This window comes from Ranitomeya variabilis, chromosome 2, assembly GCF_051348905.1.
Source record: "Ranitomeya variabilis isolate aRanVar5 chromosome 2, aRanVar5.hap1, whole genome shotgun sequence".
Taxonomy (NCBI): Eukaryota; Metazoa; Chordata; class Amphibia; order Anura; family Dendrobatidae; genus Ranitomeya; species Ranitomeya variabilis.
The window spans coordinates 500,170,581-500,186,625 of NC_135233.1; the positions used below are offsets into that span (position 1 = coordinate 500,170,581).

Below are 16,045 nucleotides of genomic sequence, written 5' to 3' on the forward strand. Positions count from 1 at the left end.
TAGCAATACACATATTTGGTGTCACCACATTCATAAAAGTACCCTCTACCAAAATATAAAATAAATATAAAATTAATCTGTTAATTAAATGGCATAACAAGAAGAAGGATCGAGTAACCAGATAACGTTTGTAAGGAAAATGCAATATGAGACAAGCAATACATTGTATTTACCCCAAATGGTTTCAATGAAAACATCAGATCAGAGAGCCAAAAAATAAACCATAACACAAGCATTATATCCCGAAAATTGAAAGTGCTATGGATCTCGGAAAATGGTGACATAGGCAAAGGTTTTTATTATAAACTTCAGATTTGTTTTTGACCACTTAAAAAAATAACTATACATGTTTGATATCTATGTACTCGTACTGACCAGCGGAATCATATTGCCATGTATGTTTTACCGTATAGCAAACATGATAAATAACTCCCATTCCTCACAAAAAAAAATGTCAAATTGAACTTTTTTGCAATTTCAATGCATTGAAATTTTTTCCAGTGCATCACATGATAAAGTGTCATTCAAAAGTACAACTTAAGAAGGAAAAAAACAAACCTTCATACGGCTATGTGAATGGAAATAAATAAATATAACAAATAAATTAATAAAAAATAAATAATAAAGTTATTGCTCTTGGAAGAAGAGGTGGAAAAATTGATAAAACGGAAAATCGCCCGAGGGTGAAGGGGTTAAATTGAAACTGCCGAACCTTTGCCTCCCCCAACATGTTCACAGGTGGTTGAATGAGGAGTATCTTCCAAAATGTGAAGGGACAGACAATTATATTGTGATAAGGAGTCCCTTTAGGCTGCAAAACTCTGGAAGTTGAATCTACAATATACTTTGTCTGTGATTGCACCACACCAATTTCCCTCTCAAAGCTAAGCTTCTAGGTAGAATTGATCAGTTTTTTAATATGTGATGGAGCTTGCCACAATTGTTTTAAATTGTAACAATTAATAAGTAATTCCTAATAGATACCTCCTTGATTAGAATTACATTTCTTTGTATATTCAAGTCTCTAAGCTTTCCAGATTACAATTTCAGGAGATTTTCCATAGCTATCACTCAGTGAATCTTAGACATTCAAGTCTCTCCAATCAAACTTAATTATAGCATGTAATTGCTTGTTTGTTGTCCAGTCCAAAGCTATGAAAATAGTATAAAATTGCTAAAACAGTATTTAAAATATTCTTGATCATTTACAGATTTACTAAAGCTTTAATTAGCTCCCCAACAGCTGCACATCCATCGTACACTGTAATAATCCATTTTGGGCCTGGATTCGCTGTCATAAATAAGGAGTCTTTTACATTTGAACTGATAAATGTTCAGCATTAAATGTAACGGGACAGTTGTTTAATTTGAATACCTACCACGATGTCAATCTAAATCCACTTCGGCTGATTTAATTAGGAAAACTTAGTGTTCATCAATTTCTAATTAAACATTAGCATCCATGCTGTGAATAAGCAACAAAAATTCTCATACAAAACTAAAAGTGAAAATTAGCTGAGCAATAAAGATAATTTGCATGTTTAGAAAATTTGTCAAAATGCTCATGAATAATTCAATACTCATTGTCAAAGATGTATTAACATAGTTTAATGAGCTCTTTTTATTTGACTTGTTCCTTATGGAAAATGGCAAAACAGAGTGTTGCTTTCTATGTACTGGACCAGAGATATGCAGGAAAAAATTTAGGATCGTAAAAAAAAAAACAAATATATAAATAAATTAATAAATGAAAAAGACTGCTAGAAACGTTCTTTGGATAAAATAAAAGAAGACAGAAAAACATGAAATATCCTATAAGTTAAACATATCCACAAATAATAATAAGAATAAAAAAGGCTTAATGAAGACAGAGTCTAGGGCTAATACCAGTGATTACACTAACTGCTGGTTATTAAGTCATAAAAGGACATTTCCCTAAACTTGTAAAAGAATTGTCATGCCTCTGAAGAATGCTCGTAAAATGCTGTAAAATAATAAAACAACCAATATTCACTTTAATGGTTTTCTGGCTCTGCCTCTCCCATTCTTCCTGAATTATTGGCTGATCTCTATACAACCTTTACCCAATCACTAGGTATAGTCACTGCTGAGCCCAGTGATTCGCTTTGCCAAACACATATTGGTCTGGAAAGAAAAGAAAGTACAGATCATCAGTATTTTGTACCTGAACAACGTCCTTCATAAACAATAATGCTTGAAAGTTTAAGAACCCTTCAGAATTTTCCATATTTCTGTGTAAATTTGACTTAAAACTACCATACTTAGTGGACTGTGAGATGCACCGGGCCATAAGAAGCACTAAAACTTTGAGGAGGAACATTTAAAAAAAATGTTTTAATGTATCAAATGGTGGTCCATCTTATAGTCTGAATTTAGCTCACCATGGTGGCTGCGGCAGTGGAGTGGAGTCATAGGAGGCATTGTTGCCACTGCAGGAAGCTGGCAGCGGCAAGAATGGGATAATTGTCATGATTCCCAATGGCAGGGAAACATCAAAACACAAAGATAACGGACGAGCTCTGGGTGATGGAATCTCGAGCTGACCGTGAGCTAAATCTACCACACAACTAATAGTAGCCAGGGAGCATACCTGATTAACCCTAGATGCCACGCGCCTGCCGGAGGACTAACTACCCCTGATAGAGGAAGGAACAGACCTGGCTTACCTCTAGGGAAATACCCCAAAAGATGATAGCAGCCCCCCACATGTAATGACGGTGAGTTTAGAGGAAAAGACATACACAGTATGAAGGTAGATTTAGCAAAGAGAGGTCCACTTACTAGATAGCAGAAGGATACAAAAGAGGACTTCACGGTCAACTGAAAACCCTATCAAAAAACCATCCTGAAATTACTTTAAGACTCCTGTGTCAACTCATGACACAGGAGTGGCAATTTCAGCCCACAAGAGCTTCCAGCTACAGAGAATAACAAAACTGCAAACTGGACAAAAGATACAAAACAAAAGGACAAAGTCCACTTAGCTGATCAGCAGACTAGTAGCAGGAACATGCAACCGAAGGCTCTGGTTACAATGATGACCGGCAAGGAAATGACTGGAGAGCAAGGCTAAATAGGAAACTCCCAAACACTGATGGGAGCAGGTGAACTGAGACAGCAAAGACACACAAGTCACCAGTACCACCAGCAACCACCAGGGGAGCCCAAAAGCGGATTCACAACAGTACCCCCCCCTTAAGGAGGGGGCACCGAACCCTCACGAGAACCACCAGGACGATCTGGATGAGCCCTATGAAAGGCACGAACCAAATCCGAGGCATGAACATCAGAGGCAGTTACCCAAGAAATATCTTCTTGACCATAGCCCTTCCATTTAACCAGATACTGAAGTCTCCGTCTGGAAATATGGGAGTCCAGGATCTTCTCCACAACGTACTCCAATTCACCCCCTACCAGCACAGGAGCAGGAGGTTCAGTAGAAGGAACCACCGGTACCTCATACCTCCGCAACAACGACCGATGGAATACATTATGGATAGCGAAAGATGCCGGGAGGTCCAAACGAAAGGACACAGGGTTAAGAATCTCCAAAATCCTATAAGGACCGATGAACCGGGGCTTAAACTTAGGAGAAGAAACCCTCAAAGGGACAAAACGGGAAGACAACCACACCAACACAAGTCCCCAACACGAAGGCGAGGACCAACACGACGCCGGCGGTTAGCAAACTGCTGAGTCCTCTCCTGGGACAACTTCAAATTGTCCACCACTTGTCCCCAAATCCGATGCAACCAATCCACCACAGTATCAACTCCCGGACAATCCGAAGATTCCACCTGACCAGATGAAAAACGAGGGTGAAACCCTGAATTGCAAAAGAAAGGGGAAACCAAAGTGGCAGAACTAGCCCGATTATTAAGAGCAAACTCTGCCAACGGCAAAAAGGCAACCCAGTCATCCTGATCCGCAGACACAAAACACCTCAAATAAGTCTCCAAAGTTTGATTAGCTCGCTCCGTCTGGCCATTAGTCTGAGGATGGAATGCAGACGAAAAAGACAAATCAATTCCCAACCTGGAACAGAATGTCCGCCAAAATCTAGACACGAACTGGGTTCCCCTGTCAGAAACGATGTTTTCCGGAATCCCATGCAGGCAAACCACATTTTGAAAAAACAGAGGGACCAATTCAGATGAGGAAGGCAACTTAGGCAATGGCACCAAATGGACCATTTTAGAAAAACGGTCACACACCACCCAGATGACAGACATCTTCTGAGAAACAGGGAGATCAGAAATAAAGTCCATAGAGATGTGCGTCCAAGGCCTCTTCGGAATAGGCAAGGGCAACAATAACCCACTAGCCCTAGAACAACAAGGCTTGGCCCGAGCACAAACATCACAAGACTGCACAAAAACACGCACATCTCGAGACAGGGAAGGCCACCAGAAGGATCTAGCCACCAAATCTCTAGTACCAAAAATTCCAGGATGACCTGCCAGAGTAGAAGAATGAACTTCCGAGATGACTCTACTGGTCCAATCATCAGGAACAAACAGTCTACCAGGTGGACAACGATCAGGTCTATCTGCCTGAAATTCTTGCAAAGCACGTCGCAAGTCTGGGGAGACAGCAGACAAAACCACCCCATCCTTAAGGATACCAGCAGGTTCAGAATCCCCAGGAGAGTCAGGCTCAAAACTCCTAGAAAGAGCATCTGCCTTCACATTTTTAGAACCCGGTAAGTATGAGACCACAAAATTAAACCGAGAAAAAAACAATGACCAGCGTGCCTGTCTAGGATTCAGGCGCCTGGCAGACTCCAGATAAATCAGATTCTTGTGATCAGTCAAAACCACCACCTGATGTCTGGCACCCTCAAGCCAATGACGCCACTCCTCAAACGCCCACTTCATGGCCAAAAGCTCCCGATTACCAACATCATAGTTTCGCTCGGCGGCCGAAAATTTACGAGAAAAGAACGCACAAGGTCTCATCACTGAGCAATCGGAACTTTTCTGCGACAAAACCGCCCCTGCTCCGATCTCGGAAGCATCGACCTCAACCTGAAAGGGAAGAGAAACATCAGGCTGGCACAACACAGGAGCAGACGAAAAGCGGCGCTTAAGCTCCCGAAAGGCCTCCACAGCAGCAGGGGACCAATCGGCAACATCAGCACCCTTTCTAGTCAAATCAGTCAAAGGTTTAGCAACGCCAGAAAACCCAGTTATAAATCGACGATAGAAATTAGCAAAGCCCAAGAATTTCTGAAGACTCTTAAGAGAAGTAGGCTGCGTCCAGTCACAAATAGCCCGAACCTTAACAGGGTCCATCTCAACAGAAGAAGGGGAAAAAATGTACCCCAAAAAAGAAATCTTTTGAACCACAAAAACACACTTTGAACCCTTTACACACAAAGAACTAGTCCGCAAAACCTGAAAAACCCTCCTGACTTGTTGAACATGAGACTCCCAGTCATCAGAAAAAATCAAAATATCGTCCAAATACACAATCATAAATTTATCCAAATATTCACGGAAAATATCATGCATAAAGGACTGAAAGACCGAAGGTGCATTTGAAAGGCCGAAAGGCATTACTAAATACTCAAAATGGCCCTCAGGCGTATTAAATGCGGTTTTCCACTCATCCCCCTGCTTAATTCGCACCAAATTATACGCCCCACGAAGATCAATCTTAGAGAACCACTTAGCCCCTCTTATGCGAGCAAACAAATCAGTCAACAAAGGCAACGGATACTGATATTTGACTGTAATTTTATTCAGGAGTCGATAATCAATACAAGGCCTCAGAGAGCCATCCTTCTTAGACACAAAGAAAAAACCAGCTCCTAAAGGAGATGAAGAAGGACGAATATGTCCCTTTTCCAGGGACTCCTTAATATACTCTCGCATAGCAGCATGTTCAGGCACAGATAAATTAAACAAACGACCCTTTGGAAATTTACTGCCAGGAATCAGATCTATGGCGCAATCACAATCTCTGTGGGGAGGGAGAGAACCAATCTTAGGCTCTTCAAAAACATCACGATAATCAGACAAAAATGCTGGAATCTCAGAGGGAGTAGATGACGAAATGGAAACCAAAGGTACATCCCCATGAGCCCCCCGACATCCCCAGCTTATCACAGACATTGTTTTCCAGTCAAGGACTGGGTTATGAGGTTGTAACCATGGTAATCCAAGCACTAAAACATCATGTAAATTGTACAACACAAGGAAGCGAATCACCTCCTGATGGTCTGGAGTCATACGCATAGTCACTTGCGTCCAGAATTGTGGTTTATTACTAGCCAAAGGGGTAGAATCAATACCCTTCAGAGGTATAGGGACTTCCAGTGGCTCTAAATCAAACCCACAGCGCCTGGCAAAGGACCAATCCATAAGACTCAGGGCGGCACCAGAGTCCACATAGGCATCCACAGTAATAACTGATAATGAACAAATCAAGGTTACAGACAGAATAAATTTAGACTGTAAAGTGCAAATAGACTTGTCAGCCTTCTTTGTGCGTTTAGAGCATGCTGATATAACATGAGCAGAATCACCACGATAGAAACATAACCCATTTTTACGCCTGTAATTCTGCCGCTCGCTTCTGGACAGAGTTCTGTCACATTGCATATTCTCTGGCGACTTTTCAGAAGATACCGCCAAATGGTGCACAGGCTTGCGCTCCCGCAAACGCCGATCAATCTGAATAGCCATTGTCATGGACTCATTCAGACCTGTAGGCGCAGGGAACCCGACCATAACATCCTTAATGGCATCAGAGAGGCCCTCTCTGAAATTTGCCGCTAGGGCGCACTCATTCCACTGAGTAAGCACAGACCATTTACGAAATTTTTGGCAGTATATCTCAGCTTCATCTTGCCCTTGAGATAGGGCTATCAAAGCTTTTTCAGCTTGAATCTCCAAATTAGGTTCCTCATAAAGCAAGCCTAAAGCCAGAAAAAAGGCATCCACATTGAGCAACGCAGGATCCCCTGGTGACAATGAAAATGCCCAGTTTTGAGGGTCACCTCGCAGCAAAGAAATCACAATCTTAACCTGCTGGACAGGATCTCCAGAGGAGTGAGGTCTGAGAGAAAGGAATAATTTACAATTATATTTGAAATTCAGAAACTGAGATCTATCTCCAGAAAACACCTCTGGTGTAGGAATCTTAGGTTCAGACATCGGAGTATGTATAACAAATTCTTGTAAATTTTGAACCTTAGTAGCAAGATTATTTAAACCTGCAGCCAAGCTCTGAGGATCCATCTTTAAACAGGTGAGATCAGAGCCATTCAAGGATTAGAAGGAGAGAAAGGCAAAGGCTGTAATTAGAGCTGAAATACAACTGATCCAACTATGGAGCAAACATAGGAAAAAAAAAAACTCTACAGACTTCTTTTTCTCTCCTTTCTTCTGCCAGTAACTGTAACACGGGCCGGTCATACTGTCATGATTCCCAATGGCAGGGAAACATCAAAACACAAAGATAACGGATGAGCTCTGGGTGATGGAATCTCGAGCTGACCGTGAGCTAAATCTACCACACAACTAATAGTAGCCAGGGAGCATACCTGATTAACCCTAGATGCCACGCGCCAGCCGGAGGACTAACTACCCCTGATAGAGGAAGGAACAGACCTGGCTTACCTCTAGGGAAATATCCCAAAAGATGATAGCAGCCCCCCACATGTAATGACGGTGAGTTTAGAGGAAAAGACATACACAGTATGAAGGTAGATTTAGCAAAGAGAGGTCCACTTACTAGATAGCAGAAGGATACAAAAGAGGACTTCACGGTCAACTGAAAACCCTATCAAAAAACCATCCTGAAATTACTTTAAGACTCCTGTGTCAACTCATGACACAGGAGTGGCAATTTCAGCCCACAAGAGCTTCCAGCTACAGAGAATAACAAAACTGCAAACTGGACAAAAGATACAAAACAAAAGGACAAAGTCCACTTAGCTGATCAGCAGACTAGTAGCAGGAACATGCAACCGAAGGCTCTGGTTACAATGATGACCGGCAAGGAAATGACTGGAGAGCAAGGCTAAATAGGAAACTCCCAAACACTGATGGGAGCAGGTGAACTGAGACAGCAAAGACACACAAGTCACCAGTACCACCAGCAACCACCAGGGGAGCCCAAAAGCGGATTCACAACAGATAATACTGTGTGCCCTGGGCAGGGATGGAGGGGGTGTCCCGGCAGTGGGAGGCTGGAGCCATTGATCTCTCTGCTGTGGGGTCCAAGAAAATGTCAGCTGTGCAGGCAAGAACAGAGTCTCGGCTGTACACATTGATCTCTCGTTGATGGGCTTCAGGTGATAGGCCACCAGAGGCAGCGGGTGCGCACATTGAGATTTCGGCATGTGCTGCCACCTGTGAAGCCCGTTGCTGGCACACTCCCTCCTCCCTTTCCAGGGCCTGCAGCATTGCCCCACTCCTGCCACAACCGGCTTCCTGCAGAGGAGACCCTGCCTCACGTGACCCCTCTCTACCACCACCACTGCCCACACCCCGGTAAGCTACATTCGTACTATTAGAGACACTCCCATTTTCCTCCCAAGGTATGGTACATTAAATTCTTGAAGAAATCCTAATAGTAGATGTAAAGAGTTGAATTAAATAAATGAGTCAAAAATATTAAACTTGTTAACTTGCTAAATAAGGGAAATGATCCAATATCACATGTCAATGACTGGTAAAAAATATGTGAACCTTTTTATCTCAGTATCCAGTGTGACCAACCTAGTAGAATTTTACCCTATTCCTCCCTACAAAACAGGTTTAAATCTGTTATGCTGGTGGGGTTTCTCCCATGAACTGCTCACTTCATTCCTTTGCACAATATTACTATAGAATTAAGGTCAGGATTTTGACTTGGTCATTCTAAAACTTTAACCTTATTTTGCTTTAACCATTATATTATATAGCAAAGCGTGTGTTTTGGATCATTGTCTTGCTACATACAGTAATCCACATTCTCTTGAAATTTAGTTCAGGGACAAATATCAAGATATCTTCTTTTGCAATTTGCTGGTAAAATTTAGAATTCTTTGATCCATTAATGTTGGCAAGCTATCCTAGCCGGAATGCAGCAAAAAAGTCCAAACCATTATACCACCACTACCATGTTTCACAGATGCTATCAGGTTTTTTTTAGTGTAATGTAGTATTTCCCAAAATATTGTTCCCATAGCCTTTTGGCATGGCTAGGTGATCTTTAGCAAACTGCAGATGGGCAACAACATTCTTTTTAAAAAGCAGATGTTTAGAGATGATTCTGTAACCTTTTGTAGCTTGATGATAAAAGCAACTCCCTTTATTAAGTTCTCAGATTTATCCTTTGTTTTTGCCATCATATATTTCCACAAGCATGTGATGTGAAGATCGTGAAGATCAGACTTTTGATAGATTCCTATTCCTTTATTAAAACACGTTGCCTACTCTTACCTGACTTTCATCCCATTCATTGAAAACACCAGACTCTACGTCTCAAACTATCTGCTAATCCTAAATGTTTGTATTTTTTCAACTCACAGCCACATGATATTGAATCATTTTCTTTATTTAATGAATGACAAAGTCTAATATTATTAACATTTTTTTAACTGTTGCCCTTTATTTGCTTTTAGGACTTCCGTAAAAATCTGATCTAGTTTTGGTCAAGTTTATGCGGAAATATGGAAAATTTTGCAGGGTTTCACAAACTTTCAAGCACCACTGTTGTATGGTGTGTAACGTTGCGCTTACTGCGTGTCTTGGGGGCACTCTCTTGGCTGCGATAATCAGGCACACAGGAACGATCTTTCACTTAAAACAGTCTATGTGGTTTATTTTCTCCATAAATCGTAGAAACATAAACAAAAGGCAAACAGTCTTACATCATACAGATGAATCCTCAATGTCCATAGTAGAGCTCCGCTCTCTCAGGTCTGTGGGCACACAGGCTGTGCCATGTCCAGCACACAAGCTCTACAGCCTAAACACGGTCTCTGTGTGCTGTTTAAGACGTCCGTCCCCATTTGGAACCGTCCAACACACAGGCCACTCTGTAATGTCCAGCTGGGACACATGGAAGTCTGTCCACACTGGCAGACACCCAAACACATGTGCCAAGCACACCTCCTTTAGGTAGCCTGTAACCACACCCACAGGTGAGGTAACATCACATGCACTGTCACGTGATCATGACATCACTGCAGGTCCTCAAACTCCTGCAGGGAAAAGGGTACAGTGAGCACCCCCACTCAGATGTGAGGTATATGAGTAGCCAGACCCTCCCATCTCTCATAGCTACCCACAACCCGGACCCAGGTGCACTAAACGACATCTTCAGTGCTTATGTGCACTAAAGACAAGATACTCTGGGTTGCATCGCAGGGAGCATCCATCCCTGTGACACATACCTCCCATTAACCATGCCACCACCAGTCACACCACAGGTGACTTTTTGCATCCAGCTGTGGTGTAGCTATTAACTTATCCACATATCAGTTAGCAGCATCTATTTTCTTCTCATTCCTGTAGTAAGATAGCTAGAATGGAGTTACTGTAAGGATGACAGCCTCATCGACACTCCTGTATGCACTGAAATCATGAACCTCAATGCAGCAACTTTGCTCTACTGTGTATGAGTCTTAACAAGTGTTTGCATGCTACCTAATTAATTTTGCCCTCATTTAGGAATTCTGTGGAATTTACGAATTTATGAAATATCCAAGCAAAATAAAATGAAAATGGAGCTTCAAAGAATTGAGTTCACCAATTGATTCAGACAATATAAGGGTAGCCTGACATGTATAAGAATTACTGTAGCTTTTACCTGCAGATTTGCATAGGAAGAATCCACAGAAGATTGCAGTACAACACACATCAATGAGATTTTGCAAATATTATTCAAATGCTGCATTCTTTTTCTTCATCAAATATTGACATGCAGTGTGGATTTTTAAATTCACATCATGGCAATTTCTCTTCCACTGTTGATTGCAAACCTTTAATTGCAGCAGGGGTAAAATTGCACAAATGTTAATCAACGGGCAGTGCTGATACATGAATTTTTTTCACTGAAAGAATCTGTCAGTGAAAATAACTTAGCATGCTGCAATTTCACTTTGAAATCAGAAGATGCTCTCACCCATTCATGTTTATGGGTGCGTGGAAAACATCGGATGACATCTGAGTGCAATGCGATTTCCGAGAACGCAGTGGAGAAGACTGATACATTTTGTTCTCCATCTTCGTCTCACAGTCTGCTCTCATTCACTCATTCAAGAAAATTGGATCACGCGATGCTGACAATAAGATTGCACTCTGATCACAGTTTAATCAAAGTTTCATTAGGATAATTGGCCTGATTCTCTCGGATGAGAGAATCTACAGCTGTCTGACCATAGACTTAGTTGCAAATTTTTCGATCGTCAATGTTCATGTTTTAAAAAGTCATCTGCAGCTCGGACTTCCTATTGCTGTTTAATCTGTTTGAAGGCAGGGAGAGGAGAGTGAAGCCTGCAGTGATTGGGTGCAAAACTTGCATGACTTAGCAATGTGAATAGAGCCCCCAAGAGAACCAGTGGCAACACCGCTGGAGGGTCACCGACACTGGAGGTGACTATACATGTTGTTATTTTACTAGTGCAAACATGACAATTGAGACTAGGTTATCTGAGTAAAAGGCAAACCCTTTAAGTACCTGATCTTATTGTATATATTCATGATTCCCTCAAAATGTGTTTGTTATCCCTGGACATATCTAAATAATATTTGTTGTATTGTATTGGAATTGGTCTTTAAATGGAACCTGTCAGGTCCTCTGTGCCCCCAGAACGACCAGGAGTTGTGTCTACATAGCTAAATTCCCTGCCTAACAGACCCTTTATTTGATTACACACATAAACAGATATTTAGAAAAAGTATTTCTAAAGTCCATTTGTGATACGTAAATAAGATTTTGGACTAGTCAAGAGGGCATTAGAGTCCTCAGACTAGTCCACCCACTTGGCATGTTATCACACTCCTGTGAGCATGATAACACGACTTACAGTCTCCCGTGTTATCGCCAGTGGTATATATACCTTGCGCATGTGCGCAACTTCTTTCCCTCACTGCAGTGATCCTCTGAAGCTGGGGGTATGCATATGGTCAGAGGTGTATCTAGGGTTTCTGACCCCCGGGGCAAGAATTCATTTTGGCGCCCCCCCCAGGACATATGTGATTTGCACACTCAGTCATGTGCCCACGAGCCGCTCTCCCTAATGCTCTCAATGTTTAGTGAAAAACAGAGAAGCAGAAGAGAAGCTCGCTGTCACAGGACCACAAGTTTGAAAGTCGCATGTGAGTGAATTGTCCATTTGTCGACTACTGGAACAGTAGAGCTGAATCCTGACACCGCAGGTTTCTGAATTCTCACAACGAATGCACGGCACACTTTTAGGATTCCCCCTTGCCTGTGGACAGTCATGTAAGCACAAGCAAATGATTTGTATACTTCTGACCACATTCTGACAAGACGTGCCCAGCCTCGCTGAGTTCATTTTCATTGAGTGAGGCCACACATGTCTAGTCAGCATGAGACCGCACGTATGTAAATCGCCAGCACGAGAGAATCCTGACAGCGTGCAGGGCGCACTGTAAGAATTCAGAAGTCTGCAGTCACAAAGAATGACTGCAGACTCATTACAAACCTGGACATCCCCTTTAAAGCTCCTAACATAAATAAAAACATGAGTTAGTCAGTATCACAAATAACATTTACATCCAGGTATCTTATAGATGACTTCATCTCTGGAGTCGTTCTCCTTCTTTTCTTCATCTTCTCCAGACCCCATGATGAGTTTTCTCATCCACAGCCGTCTCTGCAGACTTCCATCTTCTCCGCTCTTTTGCAGAAAATCTCCACATGATGCCCTTAAAGAAACAAGTGTCATTATAATGCTCCTGAATAAAAAATTGCCCCTCACTATATTGTCTGCACAAAATATGACCCCCCCACACTGTCCTACTTGTGGTACATGCTCTTCTCACTGACCTCTCCTTTCCATACCAGCCCCCTCTTCATACTGTCCACTCACACTGTGTTCCCCCTATAGGGCCCAGTATTTATACTGTACTCTCTCATCACACTCCCCCTTCCTGGTATACTGTCCCCTCCTGGCTGTGTCCTTACACTGTCCCTCCATGCTACGCCCCCACTACTCAGTTTCTATTCTGTGCCCACTCACTTTTCTCCCCCCGTACTGTCTCCTCACACTATTGCCCTCCCTCCTCATACTGTCTCCTCTCACATCCCTCCTGTTCACCATACTGTCTCTTCATATATTTACAAATTCCCTCACTTTCTATACTGCCTGCTCACCTGACTCCCCATACTATGTCTGCATACATCCCATCACCCTCATACATGTTTCCTCATACATATTCTCATTCCCCCATACTGTTTCCTCATATATGGCCCCCATCTCCCCTTTGCTCTTCATTTTGTGTCCTCAAATCTCCCCCACACATTAAATCCCCCATCTCCACTCTAAATCTCCCCACACACATTAAATCCCCCATCCCCACTCCAATTCTTCCCACACAATAAATCCCCCATTCCCCACACAGCCCCTCATCACCCCCACCTCTTCATCCCCCACAGCCCCTCATCAACACCATCTCCCCCTCATCACCCCCACACAGCCCCTCATCATCCCCCCATTCTTCAAAGCCCCTCATCACTCCCCCATTCCCCACACAGGCCCCCTTCATCCCCCATTCCCCATACAGCCCCCCCATTCCCCACAGCCCCTCATCATCCCCACAGGCCCTCATCATCCCCCATACAGACCCTCATCATCCCTCCATTCCCCACAAAGGCCCTCATCACCTCACTTCTCCACAGAGCCCCTCATCATTCCCCCTTGCCCCACACAGGCCCTCATCATCATCCACACAGCCTCTCATTCCCCCATCAACCCCACATGGCCCCTCATCACCCCCTTCTCCCCCAAAGCCCCTCATCATCCCCCCATTCCCCACACAGCCCCTCATCACCCCCCATTCCCCACACAGCCTTTTGTCATCCACTGCATAGCCCCTCATCACCCCTCATTCCCCACACAGCACCTCATCACCCCCATTCCCCACGCAGCACCTCATCTCCTCCCATTCCCCACACAGCACATCATCACCTCCCCATTCCCCACACAGCCCCTCATCACCCCCCATTCCCCACACAGCCTCTTATCATCCACTGCACAGCCCCTCATCACCCCCATTCCCCACACAGCACCTCATCACCCCCCATTCCTCACACAGCCTCTTATCATCCACTGCACAGCCCCTCATCACCCCCATTCCCCACACAGCGCCTCATCACCCCCCATTCCCCACACAGCACCTCATCACCCCCCATTCCCCACACAGCCCCTCATCACCCCCCATTCCCCACACAGCCTCTTATCATCCACTGCACAGCCCCTCATCACCCCCATTCCCCACACAGCACCTCATCACCCCCCATTCCCCACACAGCCCCTCATCACCCCCCATTCCCCACACAGCCTCTTATCATCCACTGCACAGCCCCTCATCACCCCCATTCCCCACACAGCACCTCATCACCCCCCATTCCCCACACAGCACCTCATCACCCCCCATTCCACACACAGCCCCTCATCACCCCCCCATTCCCCACACAGCCTCTTATCATCCACTACACAGTCCTTCATCATCTCCCCCTTTCCCCACACAGGCCCTCATCATCATCCACACAGCCTCTCATCCCCCCATCAACCCCATACGGCCCCTCATCATCCCCCCTTCTCCCCACAGCACCTCATCACCCCCCCCATTCCCCACACAGCCCCTCTTCACCCCCCCATTCCCCACACAGCCTCTTATCATCCACTACACAGCCCCTCATCACCCCCCCATTCCCCACACAGCACCTGATCACCCCCCATTCCCCACACAGCACCTCATCACCCCACATTCCCCACACAGCACCTCATCACCCCCCATTCCACACACAGCCTCTTATCTTCCACTGCACAGCTCCTCATCACCCCCCCCATTCCCCACACAGCACCTCATCACCCCCCATTCCCCACACAGCACCTCATCACCCCACATTCCCCACACAGCACCTCATCACCCCCCATTCCCCACACAGCCTCTTATCTTCCACTGCACAGCTCCTCATCACCCCCCATACCCCACACAGCACCTCATCACCCCCATTCCCCACACAGCCTCTTATCTTCCACTGCACAGCTCCTCATCACCCCCCATACCCCACACTGCACCTCATCACCCCCATTCCCCACACAGCACCTCATCACCCCCCCATTTCCCACACAGCACCTCATCATCCCCCCATTCCCCACACAGCCCCTCATCACCCCCCCATTCCCCACACAGCCTCTTATCATCCACTACACAGCTCCTCATCACACCCCATTCCCCACACAGCACCTCATTATCCCCCCCATTCCCCACACAGCCCCTCTTGATCCCTTCATTTGCCACACACTCTCTTATCATCCACTACACAGCCCCTCATCATCCCCCATTCCCCACACACTTTGGTAATCTCCTCACATGGCTCCATGCTGCAGACCCTCAGTCCTCTAGAAGCCTCAGCTTCCGATCATGTCCGAAGTCCGAAGACTTCCGATCATGCGCACTGCACCTCTCTGAAGTCGGGATGAGTACACCCCATTTTAGAGGATCAATGCAGTGAGGGAAAGAAGCTGCGTACATGCGCAAGGTATGTATAGCACTGACGACAATGCCAGAGATTGTAAGTTGTGTTATTGTAACACCCCAGGTAACCAGTTGTTACAGTGGCATTGCTTTCCTCACGGGGAGAGTGATGTCATGCTTGGAAGCGAGGAAGGATTCTTTTAACAGGTATTCAGCACATACAACACAGTTCTGACTACAGGCCAGAAGGGAGAGCTCTACACCTGACTTCAGGGGAGCTGCTCTCTCTGGTTGGGAGGAGAAATTAGTTGCTAAGCAGTTGCTAGGCAGTTGGAGAGAGGCAGTTGGTGAAAAGA

The 16,045-nt window shown here is 44.6% G+C and overlaps 1 protein-coding gene across 1 annotated transcript in view; it reads left to right on the forward strand.

Annotated features, from left to right (window-relative positions):
- Positions 1–16,045, forward strand: part of LUZP2 (leucine zipper protein 2) — a 1,211,598-nt gene that overhangs the window by 215,892 nt on the left and 979,661 nt on the right. The window lies entirely within an intron of this gene.